Source organism: Podarcis pityusensis (genome assembly GCF_964106645.2).
Source record: "Podarcis pityusensis genome assembly, chromosome: 17".
Classification (NCBI taxonomy): Eukaryota; Metazoa; Chordata; class Lepidosauria; order Squamata; family Lacertidae; genus Podarcis; species Podarcis pityusensis.
Genome location: NC_138042.1, coordinates 10,214,251 through 10,228,163, shown reverse-complemented (window position 1 = coordinate 10,228,163; position 13,913 = coordinate 10,214,251). Strand labels below are relative to the sequence as shown.

Sequence of the window (13,913 nt, the reverse complement as noted above, 5' to 3'; positions counted from 1 at the left end):
AAATATAAGATCCATGGGACTATGGTGGGGGCAGTGGTGTGGAAGAAAGGGACTGAAAATAATGAAGGAATGCAGCTGGAGGTGAACTAGAGAAATCTGTCCAAGAATAACACAGCCAGCCCACTGTGTGCCTCTGCTCCTGTCTGCAAGGGCAAAGATACAGAATAGAGATACAGAGCCACTGAAAAAAAGGCACTTTCATGTGCAAATTTTGTGTTTTCCCTGATGATAACAAAATGCTGTCCCAAATCAGAGCAGGACAATACCATGCTATATCCAAAGGCATTTCTAGGGGGGTGGGACCCTGCAACTATGACATCCAACGAAAGGGAAGAGGTGGGAGAGGATGCCAGATTTTTGCATCGCTGTGGGTTAAACCACAGAGCCTAGGAATTGCCGATCAGAAGGTCGGCGGTTCAAATCCCTGTGACGGGGTGAGCTCCCGTTGCTCGGTCCCTGCTCCTGCCAACCTAGCAGTTCAAAAGCATGTCAAAGTGCAAGTAGATAAATAGGTACCGCTCTGGCGGGAAGGTAAACGGTGTTTCCGTGTGCTGCTCTGGTTCGCCAGAAGTGGCTTGGTTATGCTGGCCACATGACCTGGAAGCTGTATGCCGGCTCCCTCGGCCAATAAAGCGAGATGACTGCTGCAACCCCAGAGTCGGCCACGACTGGACCTAATGGTCAGGGGTCCTTTTACCTTTACCTTTTAGGGTGCCACTGAAATCTGAGCTCTGCCACAGCTATATCATCAGCCCCGGACCTGAAAGCCATGGGGGGAGATTGCACCATTTCACATCTAGCTACATGTAAGATGACCATTGTTTTAAGAGACTACGTTTAATTCCCTTATCTAGAGCCCATATAGAGTCCCTCAGGAGATTTCTATCGGTCGGAGAAAATAACAGAGGCCAATTGTTAATTGAAAGCAAAGCAGCTAGTAAGCCTGATCTTTATTAAAGGAAATAAACTGTTGCAACAGGATCCCCACTCACCACACGCAGGAGGGAGAACCCCAAACAATGGTGCACAAGACCCTATAAAGACTTTTGAAATTGCCCACCCTGTAGCCCAAGACCAACCCCCAAAACATCATACATACATCACAGAAGGAGGTGGTCTCCAGCAGAAATTTGAGAGTGTTGCTTCTCTCCCGTCTGCCAGGATACCTGGTAATGCCTTATCCTATTACCTTTTCTGGGTAGCCTGGCCATTCTTTTGAGATGGTAGATACTTTAGTTTCTGAATCTCTTACACATATTGATCGTTTGCTCAGCTTAACAGATACTTGCCTGACTGTATTCGAAAAGGGAGGTGTAAGCCCCTACAGTCCAAAGACAACTGGAAAGCTTTTCCTATTGCCTTCCTCCTTGCCGAGAAATATTTGAGGTCAATTTGGGAGAGCCAAAATGGCTTCAGGATTGCTCTCCTGTACTATTTCAGACACGTGGTTCATATACTTATGTATGTGTTTGCCTTGTACATTTATTCTATATTTGAGACCTTTGAATTCTTATAACACTGCGTCAACGTGGTTTCTTCCTAGCTACCAAGATAGCAATGGCAGCTGTAATAATTGTTCTCATATTCTCTGGCCCATCTGCACCGGACATTTAAAGCAGTATCATATCACATGAAGCAGTCATGGCTCCCCCCTCAAAAAGAAAAAAATTCTGGGAACTATAGCTTATTAAGGAAGCTGAGAGCTGTTAGGGGACCCTAACAGTTCCCTGGAAAGAGTGATTGACTGCTAAGCCACTCCGTGTAGTTAAATCTATAATGTGGTCAGAGTCTCTGTGTGGCTCTGTCTAGATTACGAAAATCAACATTGCAACTGCTTTCATGTCCAAAACAAAGTAAGACATCCTCATTCTATGTGATAAGTATGCATATTATCCCACAGTGGACCACAGAAAAGGCATTGTCACCCCACAGAAGAAAATACCCCACAACAATACAGAGTTCTGCAGAAAAATGTGAACCTTTTCACCATTATTGAGGTCATGTGTTTAGCAGCTGTGTTTTTAAAATAAACAGCATACCACTTTTGTAAAATATGACTGAATTGTCTAAATAGTTCAGTTGTCTAATCTTTGAGTGAAATGGGTTCTACTTCTTGGAAAAACATCAGCTTTCTGATGGACAAGGTGGGCAAAGATACCAAATTAAAAGCTGTCTTCTTAGGGCCGCTGAAAATGCTGTGTAGATCTTGCAAGGGCTTTCATATTTGCAAACTGCTGATGAAGTCAATCAGCCCAGTTAGGTTAATAATCTCTGTGCCAACAGTTGCCAGGGAAGTATCTGCTTTGTGATGTAAGCTTGGGCCAAAATGTTGCTATGGAAACTAATTCACTAAAGATGCTCCAGGAAAGGGAGCAGAAAAAGGCACAACTTCCTCCCTTGACCCTGTCTGAAGTGTCTGCGTCCTTGAGAGAGAAAACCAGGCAGTTCTGGGACTGGTGCTGGAAAAGACAATAAGGCCTAACTTGCCCTCTGTGAGAACCAAACACTGACGGTTTGGGTGATGCCCCTAGAACCCTCCCTAATGGGGTCTCTGCTGGAGTGTAATGTTGGCAACCCTTCCATCTTCTGTTCAGCCTGAATATACATGAAAAATAAGCCTTGGACCATAGAAAAAGACACCCGTCTCCAGGAAACCTTCAACCCAAGGACGCCAGATAGAAGGTATGTTCCGAAAGACTTGGTCTGCTCAGAGCCTGAGGTGTGGAGAATGAAAGGATATTTAGGAAAATGGGCCACTAGTCCAGTGAAATAACTTGCCCAGGATGCTGCCAATGATATGAAAGGCTGCCTCCATTCCTATCACTCTTTTCAGGAGTTAATATCTGCATGGGGGCAGGCTCTTGTGTTAGTTCTACCCACCATCAGACATGGGGGGGGGGTGGAGGGCAGGAGGAGCGGGAGACAGGGCTTTCTGCATGGCAGCCCCTACATAGCGGAACTCCCTCCCCATGGAAATTTCCCTCCCTGCTGAAGATTTCATCTTTTTTTGTAACCCCGACATTTCTGTTACACTCATCTCCTTTTGCTGAAATTTATACTGTTCTCCATCCAGAACAGTTTTACTGGGGAAGCCGCCCAGAGTGGCTGGGGAAGTCCAGCCAGATGGGCAGGATATAATTACTATTATTATTATTATTATTATTATTATTATTATTATTAGCACCACAGAGGGTTGGACTAGATGATCCCCGGGTTCCCTTTCTAACTCTGGGCTTCTTTTATCTATTTTTATAATGGTATGCTATATAGCTGTCACCCACCCTGGGATCTTCTTGTGAAGGGCAGGTAAGAAATCTGATAAATAAAATAAAAGGGAAGAAGTGTGTGCAAAGAGACATTTTTCTGGGACTCAGGCTTCCGGGCCTCAGGTTCCAGTAAGGTCTCCAGCGCTTCTTGCGGGATGCCAACATCCAGCTAAGGAGGGGGGAAGGCGTGCAGCAGGAGGGAGATGCTGGACGTGGCGTGGATGATGGAGACCACCTCCCCAAAGTTGGACAAAGAGAGCAAACTGGACCTTGGGGGAGACAGACTCACAGCTGCGAAGACTTGGGAGACACCTGCAAGAAACGGTGGGTGGGAAGGTGGGGAAAGCAGAAATCTGGCCAACCCTGAAGGCCAGTAGCCCCATCCCCTTTGCTGCCATCCCCAATTATAAGCCCATTTCATGAGGGGAACTGGGAGGCCTGAAAGACGAAGCGTGGCCAGGGGCAAGACTTTATTTGGAGGTGTGCACAGTTGCAGAGCAGCTGCCATCTTGAATCATACAGAAACTCCATGTGCCCCAATGGCCATGATGTACAGGCCTCGCCAGGATGTTTCCCAGGCAGCTGCAGACAACCCACTGGGAAACCCATCTGTCGAGGACAATCCGACCTTGGGCAGCAGGGCCCGTGACATTCCCTATGGCGGGCAAAAGTTAAAAGTGTTCTGCCAGAACGACGAAACCTCTGGAACGACTGAGGCACCTTCAAATGTGTAGTGTCATTTGTTGGCTGAGATCAGTAGTTTTCAGAAGTAGGCACACCTTTGAAAGAGGAGGCCTTCACCCTGGTATGGCTTCCCTGTATCACATATGATGGTAGTCCCAGTGCAACTGTACAGATGTGAAGCCTTTTCTATCTGTGGTAAATTTGTCTGTGAAAGAAAGAGTTCTGCATCTTGCTAGAAAGATTGAGAATCTTAAGTTCCTTTTATGCTTTTATCCATTTTTTGTTTTAGGTCACTTTTTCCAGATTCATTCTTTTTTTTAATGTTTCAGTTTAATATTTGTTAAATGAGGGGCAGTATTTCCTTTTCAAGGGGGTTTCAGCATCGTAAGTCTGTTTGTGTTGTAGTTTATCTGGGTCTGAGGTAACTTCTGTTTCTGCTTGTCTTCCTTTTGTATTGGTTAGGGAAGTTTTTAATGTTTGATGTTTTGTCGTGTTTTTAATATTCTGTTGGGAGCCGCCAATAGTGACTGAGAAAACCCAGCCAGATGGGCAGGGTAGAAATAATAAATTATATTTATTATTAGGCTGTATGTGTGCTACACATTTAAAGTTCTGGGATAGCATTTTGAATAATGGGAATGGGGCTCCCTCAGGGTGAACCCCCACCCTCCAGCTCTCATTCCCCAACCCAGGGTGTGGGGGGGCATCCTTCAAAGCCACCATAGCCTCATACTCCTTCCAGTATTGGAGGCAGCCTAGCTTACCTCAGAGGGTTATTGCCAGGATAATTTGGACAGGGAAAGCACACCATGTATACCACCTTGACTTCCTTGCAGGAAAGGTGGGGTGTTCAAGTGAAAATAAAGCACCAAGGAAGACACCCTGAGAGTACAAAAGTGTTTTTGAAAGCTGCCTAGAGGTGGTGAGTTAGCCAGGTGGAGAGAGAAGGTGTAGCCCACACCCTAAAATGAAAAAGCAAGAACTTTCAAACCACTGGAACCGATAAAACACAATGACTAAAGGAGGAACAGCCAGCCAGCCAACACCTTGGGCAGGGAGGTGAGTTTTCATGAGGTGGTGGAAACCGGATCACAGTCAGCGCCCACTTTATTCCCTTTGATTCCCACAGCGATGTGAGACTGGGGGTGCGAAACTGTAAGGGAAGCCCAGATCCAGCTGCTCTGGCCCTCCTGGTGAGGGGAAAATCAAGGGGCAGGGCAGGTGCTTGGAAGTTGGATGAAGATACAAAGTGTTGACATAGGACTGAAATGGAGAGAGAGAGAGCCCACAGTCCATTGGGTGAAGCCTTGGCCAAGATCTGACTTCACAATGGGCTGCAGGATGTTTTGTTTCCCAGGAAACCAGGTGTGTTGTTTGAAAGGATCCTGAGATCAGTTAAAAGCTCATTCAACTGTCTCCTTCAGATCAGTTGACACCAGAGATGTTTTGCTTTAGAGAACTGTCTTTTTTGGATCAATTGGCATCGGAAACATCTGTCTCCTTCGGACAACTATCTTTGGCTCAGCTGAAAGCCCAGACAATGGTCTTCTGCCTCCCCTGCTGCCACAGAAGGTAAGGTAAGCGGGGAAGAGGGGAGACATTCTGAAGCCGTGTTCTTCTCCCCCCGCCCCATGGGCAGTTTTTAAAGATGCTCCTTGGTTTTTTGACCTTCATAAATCCCATGCTCCCAGGGAGTGTTCTGGTTAATTTTCTGATTTTTCCATTTGTCTCCATTCAAATGGCAGGAGAATTACCACCCCCCCCCCCCAAATCAGCAAAATCCTCCCCCTGCCCCCAATTTCACCACCCACAAATAGGAATTTCTAGGAGCTCATTCAGCCCTAAAATACACACCCCACCTCTGCAGGGCTCACACCCGCACCCTTAAGTACTCCCTCCTTCGGGTACACTTCCAGCATTTTGAATTAGTTTCTCAACCCCCAACTCCTATCTGGGGGATGTAAAGGTGCAGTCAAGTGCAACATTCCGACATGGCCTCCATGTTCTAACTGGTTGCTGTGACAACCTGTTTGTCGGTTGCTGGTAGTTTTGAAAAATAACTGCTCAGTTGCTGTCACCTCAGGACCAACTTCTCTCTCGTATAGTTTATTTGCTTGCTATGTAATCTAAGCCTGCCTTCAGGTACAGTTCTGTAAACCTGAATCTGAGAGTAAAATAGATTATATATTAACATGAATCAGATTCGTGTGTATATTCCAGGGGTCTGCAACCTTTAAGACAAAAAGAGCCACTTGAACCCGTTTCCGAGGGGGGAAAACTGGGAGCCGCAAAACCGGGAAGGTGACGTCGGGACGGTGCGTGACTAACGCACGCACCGCCCCCATGCGACGTCACAGCCAGTACAGCGCCCGCCACAGTGGGGAGTGTCGGGGCGCACAATGCGCCTCCTCCCCTCGCTAGTATCCGCCCCGGAGCCGCGGCAAAGGTGTAAAAGAGCCACATGCGGCTCCGGAGCCGCGGGTTGCAGACCCCTGGTATATTCTTTAAGAGGGATTCAAAGGGATTTTAAACCAGGAAGGCATCTTTATTAGTAGAACTCAGACGAGTCAGCAACAAGCTGATCGCTGCATAAACTTATAAAGGGGATTGTTTAACTCTGCTAAAGTAAACCTTCCCACACTATCAGCCCTAGACAGCAGATCCGGGATGTCAGGTGTCATGGAGTAGGGGGAGGAGGGCAGTTGGAATCTAGCAGCAACATCTGGAGGGTTTGGACACATAAAACAAGGTGATTTAGCATCATAACACTGGGTAACTAGTCAGGAGTTTGTCCTGACCCTGATTGTGAATGGCCAGAACTAGCCACTCACTGTCTAGTGTGGAAAGTGGAACAAAGGTCCTTTTTAGGAGAGCAGACCCTGGGATCAGTTCTGCACACAAAATGAAAAATTGTGTCACTGTGTGGAAAGAGAAGTAATCGGCTGTGACCTTTGTGTGTAAGAAAGGCTTTCCGACTGAGAAGTGCCAAAATAGCCTCAAAATGTGTGGCTGGTGGACACAATCTGCAAGGAGGAGGAGGAGGCCCTTACCTGCATCTGGAGAGCTTACTCTCATTTGCTTGGCACCTAAAGGTGTATAATGAAGGCACCAGGTGAGCCTCACTTGAGAAAATAAAACTCCTTTTATAAAACTTCCTCCTGTTCTTGGTGCCTGCTGGTGAACCCAGAAACATGGCACCTCTTCCTTCACCCCTTTTCTTGGAAATGCAGGCAGGGCACTGCGAGAAAGAGGGAGAGAGGCAATGTCTTCTGCTCCGAATCTCTCTCACTGTGTGTGTTGTGGGGCAGGCGGGGGGCAGAGAGAGTTAAAGGCCAAAGGCCTGGTTATAGAAGATACCTTTTCACCTGGTGCCTAAAAACATATGGTGATCGTGCTAGTACAACTATACAACTGTGAAGCCTCTTCTATCTTGGTAACAGAGGATATTTGTCTGTGAAAGAAAGAGTTCTGCGTCTTGTCAGGGAGATTGAGAATCTTAAGTTCCTCTTATGTTTTTATCCTTTTTTTTTTTGGTTATAGATCACTTTTTCCAAATTCATTAATTTTTTTTAACATTTCAGTTTAATATTTGTTATAAATGAGGGGCAATATCTCCTTTTCAAGGGGAATTAAGCATAATAAGTTTGTGTTGTAGTTTATCTGGGTCTGGGGTAACTTCTGTTTCTGCTTGTCATACTTTTGTTTTGTAAAAATTTGGCCGTATCTGTGCTACACATGTAAAGGTCTAGGATACCGTTTTTGAATAATGAGAATGGGGCTCTCTCAGGATGAATCCCCCACCCTCCAGCTCTCATTCCCCAGCCCCCAACCCACCATAGCCTCATACTCCTTCCAGTACTGGAGGCAGCCTAGCTTACCTCAGAGGGTTATTGCCAGGATAATTTGGACAGGGAAAGCACACCATGTATACCACCTTGACTTCCTTGGAGGAAAGGTGGGGTTTTCAAGTGAAAATAAAGCAGCAAGGAAGACCCCCTGAGAGTACAAATGTGCTTTTTGGAAGCTGCCTAGAGGTGGTGAGTTAGCCAGGTGGAGAGAGAAGGTGTAGCCCACACCCTAAAATGAAAAGGCAAGAACATTCAAACCACTGGAACCGATAAAACACAATGACTAAAGGAGGAACAGCCAGCCAGCCAACACCTTGGGCAGGGAGGTGAGTTTTCATGAGGTGGTGGAAACCGGATCACAATCAGGGCCCACTTTATTCCCTTTGATTCCCACAGCGATGCGAGGCTGGGGGTGTGAAACTGTTAAGGGAAGCCCAGATCCAGCTGCCCTGGCCCTCCTGGTGAGGGGAAAATCAAGGGGCAGGGCAGGTGCTTGGAAGTTGGATGAAGATACCAAGTGGTGACATAGGACTGAAATGGAGAGAGAGAGAGCCCACAGTCCATTGGGCGAGGCCTTGGCCAAGATCTGACTTCACAATGGGCTGCGGAATGTTTTGTTTCCCAGGAAACCAGGTGAGTTGTTTGAAAGGATCCTGAGATCAGTTAAAAGCTCATTCAGCTGTCTCCTTCAGATCAGTTGACACCAGAGATGTCTTGCTGCTTTAGAGAACTGTCTTTTTTGGATCAGTTGGCATCGGAAACATCTGTCTCCTTCCGACAACTATCTTTGGCTGGGTTGAAAGCCCAGACAATGGTCTTCTGCCTCCCCTGCTGCCACAGAAGGTAAGGTAAGCAGGTAAGCGGGAAAGAGGGGAGACATTCTGAAGCCTTGTTCTTCTCCCCACCCCATGGGCAGTTTTTAAAGATGCTCCTTGATTTTTTGACCTTCATAAATTCCATGTTCCCAGGGAGTGTTCCAGTTATTTTTCTGAGTTTTTTTTTGGTTTGTCTCCATCCAAATGGCAGGAGAATTACCACCTCCCCGCCCCCCCATCAGTAAAATGCTGTCCAGGCAGGCAAAGGGCCATTGCTCAGTAGTGGAGCCTGTGTTTTTGCATGCAAATTCCCTGATGTCATTTGCAGGCAGGGCTGGGAACAGCCCCTAGAGAGCTGCTTCTGCCAGTCAGTGTAAACCATAGGGAGCTAGATGTGCTAATATGGTTTGAGTCAGTAGAAGACAGCTTCCTGTGTTCTCATTTAAATCAGCCCTTTGGGACTGTGAGGACTAGAATCTTATATTGTATTTAGGCAGGGGAGAAACTAGGCTTTATTTCCCCCGGGTCAATGACCCAGTTTGGCACCCCACCCCGCCCCCCATGCAGTGGCGTAGCGTGGGGGTGCAGGGGGGGCCGGCCGCACTGGGCGCAACATCTGGGGGCGTGCGCTCGCACTCGCAGCTCTCTGCCCCTACCTGGCTCACTCACTCTCTCTCACTGCAGTGCTGGCTGTGCGAATCCGATCCGAGCCGCTGGGTCGCCGCCCACTGTGGAGGGGGTGGGTGCCAGGCGTGCGGTGCGGAGAGAGAGCGAGTGACTATCTGGGGGAGGGACAGTGCAGCGGCCGCCCAGCGCAGCGCTGAGCGCGGGAGAGAACCACACCAGACCAGACCAGGCAGCAGCAAGAAGAAGCTGGCAGCGGCGGCAGGTTAGGGGTTAGGGGGCGCAAATTACTTGCCTTGCCCCGGGTGCTGACAACCCACGCTACGCCGCTGCCCCCATGCACAAAGGACTGGAAAGGAAAGACTCCTGCCTGAGGCCCTGGAGTGCCACCTTCTAGTCAGCGTGGAGGTGGACCAATGATCTTACTGGACAAAGCAGCTCCTTAAGGCCCCACCAGGGGTGACTCTTTGGGCATCGCTCCCAGTCCAGGAAGAGAGCGAGATCCATTTCTCCTTGAAAGGCAGAACCCAACTCTACTTTAAAAACAAAACCTACTTTAGCTGCATTGTTTCCGAACCCTGGTGGGATTTGGCATCTATCTGATGTTCCTCCCCTTTCTGCCTTCTTGTGCACAGCTGTTTATGATGGAGGCCTCTCACCTGCGGTTCCTGCACATCCCAACTGTCCTTCCCCAACCTTGGAGAGTTTCTAAAGATCCCAAATAAGGCTGCTTCTCTTGCTCAACTGGAGACCCTCCAGACTGTTGTGCAGGCCATCGCCTCATCGTGGGTCCCTCCCCCCAGCTCATAGGCCTCGCTCAGGAGGACAATTGGAGGACAGCAATAGATGAGCCCTGCAGCAACTGGATCAGGCCCAAGGAACCCTGCTAGAGAGGCAGCCTGTTCTCAAAAGGGCCTACAAGCAGCCTGGCAAGACACCAATGATAAAAAGGGAGACCATAAAACCACGTTTCCTCGTTCAAAGGTGGGAAACTGCACAGGCCAGTCCTGGTGTATAGACTCTTCCTCCGTCTTGTCTCTCTTCAGATCCACAAGTGCTCTACCACTTCGTCGACACTTCAGAAGTGGCACCCCAGGTATATAAGTTGGTGGCGTCCAGCCCTTATGAAAGGAGGCAGGGGCTTAAGCCACAAATGGATCAGATTTGGAGCCAGACTATTCTGTGTGTGGCTGTTGCACATTCATCCTCCACTTCCCTGCTTTTTCAGTCATGGATTCGGCTATCCGGCTGCTTGCTGTCCAGCTGTGGGTGAAGCTTGACAAGATGCCTCCAGCCTGAGTTTGGGAAAGTTTTGAAGCTCCCACCACAGTCCTCCACCAAGAGAAGCAGACAGCAGCCATCCCATAAGAAGGGAGCAGGCCCCCACAAGAGACGAGAGCATCTCTATACTCCCAGAGTATCTGTTTCTTTAAAACATAGGAGCTTTTTTTTCTTTTCTTTTCTTAATATTTTCATTTATTTTCCAAATTACAGTAACAACAATAAAACAACAAATTGTCCAACAACAAACAACGAAAACTTGTCCTGGTATTTGTACAGACTTGTATCATTATAATAAAGTTTCATTGAATTATTCCAAAAGGTCTCATTTAGTGGTTTCCTTCGGTGATCTAAACCATTGTTTCTCAACCTTGGGCCTTCATCATCCCTGACCACTGGTCCTACTAGCTAAGGATGAAGGGTGTTGTAGTTCAAAAACAGCTGGAGGCTGTATTTAAAAATTTTTAAAAATACATTGCTCCAGAAAGTTTTAATGTTATTGAGGTGCCACCACATATGAATATAAGTACCTTTAACAGCACATTTCCTCCAACAATTGGGGCTAAATTCTTTAGCTATCCGGGATAGCCTTATTGGTACATAATGCCACCTATGCAATAACTTTAATGAAGACTCCCAGATTATGACAGAAACTGATTTCAATGTCAGACTACAAGGCAGGCTATTTTTCATTAGGTATGTGAATTTCTAAGGGACGCGGGTGGCGCTGTGGGTTAAACCACAGAGCCTAGGACTTGCCGATCAGAAGGTTGGCGGTTCGAATCCCCGCAACGGGGTGAGCTCCCGTTGCTCGGTCCCTACTCCTGCCAACCTAGCATTTCGAAAGCATGTGAAAGTGCAAGTAGATTAATAGGTACCACTTAGGTGGGAAGGTAAACGGTGTTTCCGTACGCTGCTCTGGTTTGCCAGAAGCGGCTTAGTCATGCTGGCCACATGACCCGGAAGCTGTACGCTGGCTCCCTCAGCCAATAAAACAAGATGAGCTCCGCAACCCCAGAGTCTGTCACGACAGGACCTAATTTCTAGGTCCATTGCCCAGGACATTCTTGCACTTACAAAATTGCCATATTCAGGGGCTATTAGCACTCTATAAATTGAAGATGCTATCTCCTTAAACAATTGAAAAGTTAACAAAAATGTGTTCTAACATTGTCAGATTCCTGTATGCCTGGACAGAGAGATCTGGTTTTAAAAGCAATCCTAACAGCTGGTTAAGGTGATACCACAACCATCTGCGATTTTGTAGACTGACAAGGAAAAGTCCCCTCCATGTGGGAATACCATTTACATTAGAATATTTTTAAAGTAGAGTCTGTCCCAACTGCTCCAATCCGGCCATGCCCCCTGCCTCCTGAAAAGACAGAGTGCGAGGGATGAGAAGTGAGATCAGCGGGACTAGCTTAAAAAACTTTTGATTTCCATATGGTCACTGTAGCATATAGGAAGGGGTTTGTGCCTTAGCAAGCAAAGTAAGTGAGAAAAGACCTGCTCTATAGACTGATTCTGAAAGTTCTGTTTTCACACATGGTTTCCCCTTCGGCTAGTGGATTAGTACCATCAAGTTTTTCAACTGAAAAGCATTATACTGCTGCATCACACTGCTGACTCATGTTAAGCTTGAGTCCACAGTGTGAAAAACACACATCAAGAAATAAATATTAGAAAGGGACAGGATTAGACACGTACACACAAAACATTTTTTTAAAAAATCAGGACTCCTTGTGCTCTGCTCTGCTCCCCCTTTCTTCTTGCCCCTCAGAGCTGGTGCATCACACGGGGCTGGCAAGGCCTTGCTGAGCCAGGCAGAGGCCCGGAACAGGAAAATAATGTGCCCCCCCTTTTTTACCCTGGGGATAACTGAAGTCTTATAAGTACAGTGGTGCTTCGCAAGATGAAATTAATCTGTTCCGCGAGTCTCTTCGTCTTGCGGTTTTTTCGTCTTGCGAAGCACGGCTATTAGCGGCTTAGCGGCTATTAACGGCTTAGCGGCTATTAACGGCTTAGTGGCTTTAAGAAAAAGGAAACAAACTCGCAAGAACTCGCAAGACGTTTCATCTTGCGAAGCAAGCCCATAGGGAAATTCGTCTTGCGGAACGACTCAAAAAACGGAAAACTCTTTCGTCTAGCGAGTTTTTCGTCTTGCGAGGCATTCGTCTTGCGGGGCACCACTGTAAGTATATAAATAATTTTCATGAAAGTTATGCTGACAAATACTTTTATTTCAAGGCTTGAACCATATCTGCATATAAAGACAAAATGTAAAATATAGATATACAGTGGTACCTCTAGATGCGAACGGGATCCGTTCCGGAGCTCCATTCGCATCTAGAAGCAAACGTAACCCGTGTCTGCGTGTGTGCGGGTCACGTTTTGGTGCTTCTGCACATGACGTCATTTTGAGCTTCTGTGCATGCGCAAGCGGTGAAACCCGGAAGTAACGCGCTCCGCAGAGCACAACTTGAACACGCTCATCCCAAAGCACATTCAACCCGAGGTATGACTGTACAATAGTGCTGACCGAGGCCCCCTTTAGAATCGGAGGCCCGGGCCAAGTGGCCCATATGGCACCCCCTCTGTCTGGGCCTGGGGCCTGGACCTCACCAGGGGCAGCCTCCCCTCCTCCTCACCCCCTTTTCGGCAGCCGCTATGAGTTGCCCAAGGGAGGAGGTTGGCAACAGAGAGTTCTTTGCAACTGCAGCCACTGTGGAGACAACCACCGGCTCATCCTCTTCCCCGAGCGCGATGGTGATGGCAGGGAAAATCGGGACATTCTGGGGCCAGGTGAGAAGCCGGGATGCCTTTCATAATTCCAGGACTGTCCTGGAAAATCGTGACACTTGGAGGGTATGATAGTAAATGGAACTGAACCCCCTGATGGGATGATAGAGGCCTGCAGAGATCAGTTGAATATATATGGGGTGAGATTTTTTTTCAGGTATCCTGATCCCAAGCTGCACATATCTTTTCGCACCTTGAACTTAGCTTGGTAGTTGACTGGCAGCCAATGCAATTCTTCAGCATAACACAGTGGTGACAGCATTTTGGTGAGCAGGCAAGCTGCTGCAATCCACACTCGGCACATTTTCCGGGCCAAGTATACAGGCAAAAGGAAATGCTGGTCTAGAACTTTCTGCAGCCAGCCCGGCCCTCAGCACTGCTGCTGAAGGGCGAAAAAGGAGCGGCTGAAGCTTTGCCCCGGGAGCCACACTGAAAATAATGAGCTTTTACTTTTATGTTAGCGCCACAGCGCTGTCAGAGGAAACAGTAGCGCAGCTATTTTGAGAAACCACAACAATTTAGGTAAATCATGCAGTGCATTCAGTTGTGTGTGTGTGTGTGTGTGTGTGTGTGTGTGTGTGTTGGGGGAAGAGGAC

At 47.6% G+C, this 13,913-nt stretch overlaps 1 long non-coding RNA gene across 2 annotated transcripts in view; it reads left to right on the top strand.

The window, feature by feature from the left end:
- Window positions 1–10,839, top strand: part of LOC308467007 — a 97,897-nt gene extending 87,058 nt beyond the window's left edge. Inside the window, exons 2-4 of one of the 2 annotated variants that reach the window (XR_013981060.1) lie at window positions 4,604–5,527; window positions 8,243–8,641; window positions 9,873–10,839. This is a non-coding gene — a long non-coding RNA (uncharacterized lncRNA). Of the gene's footprint in view, window positions 1–4,603; window positions 5,528–7,069; window positions 8,642–9,872 lie in introns of those variants that run through there. The other variant, XR_013981061.1, reaches the window with a different exon arrangement.
- Window positions 10,840–13,913: the final 3,074 nt, after the last annotated feature.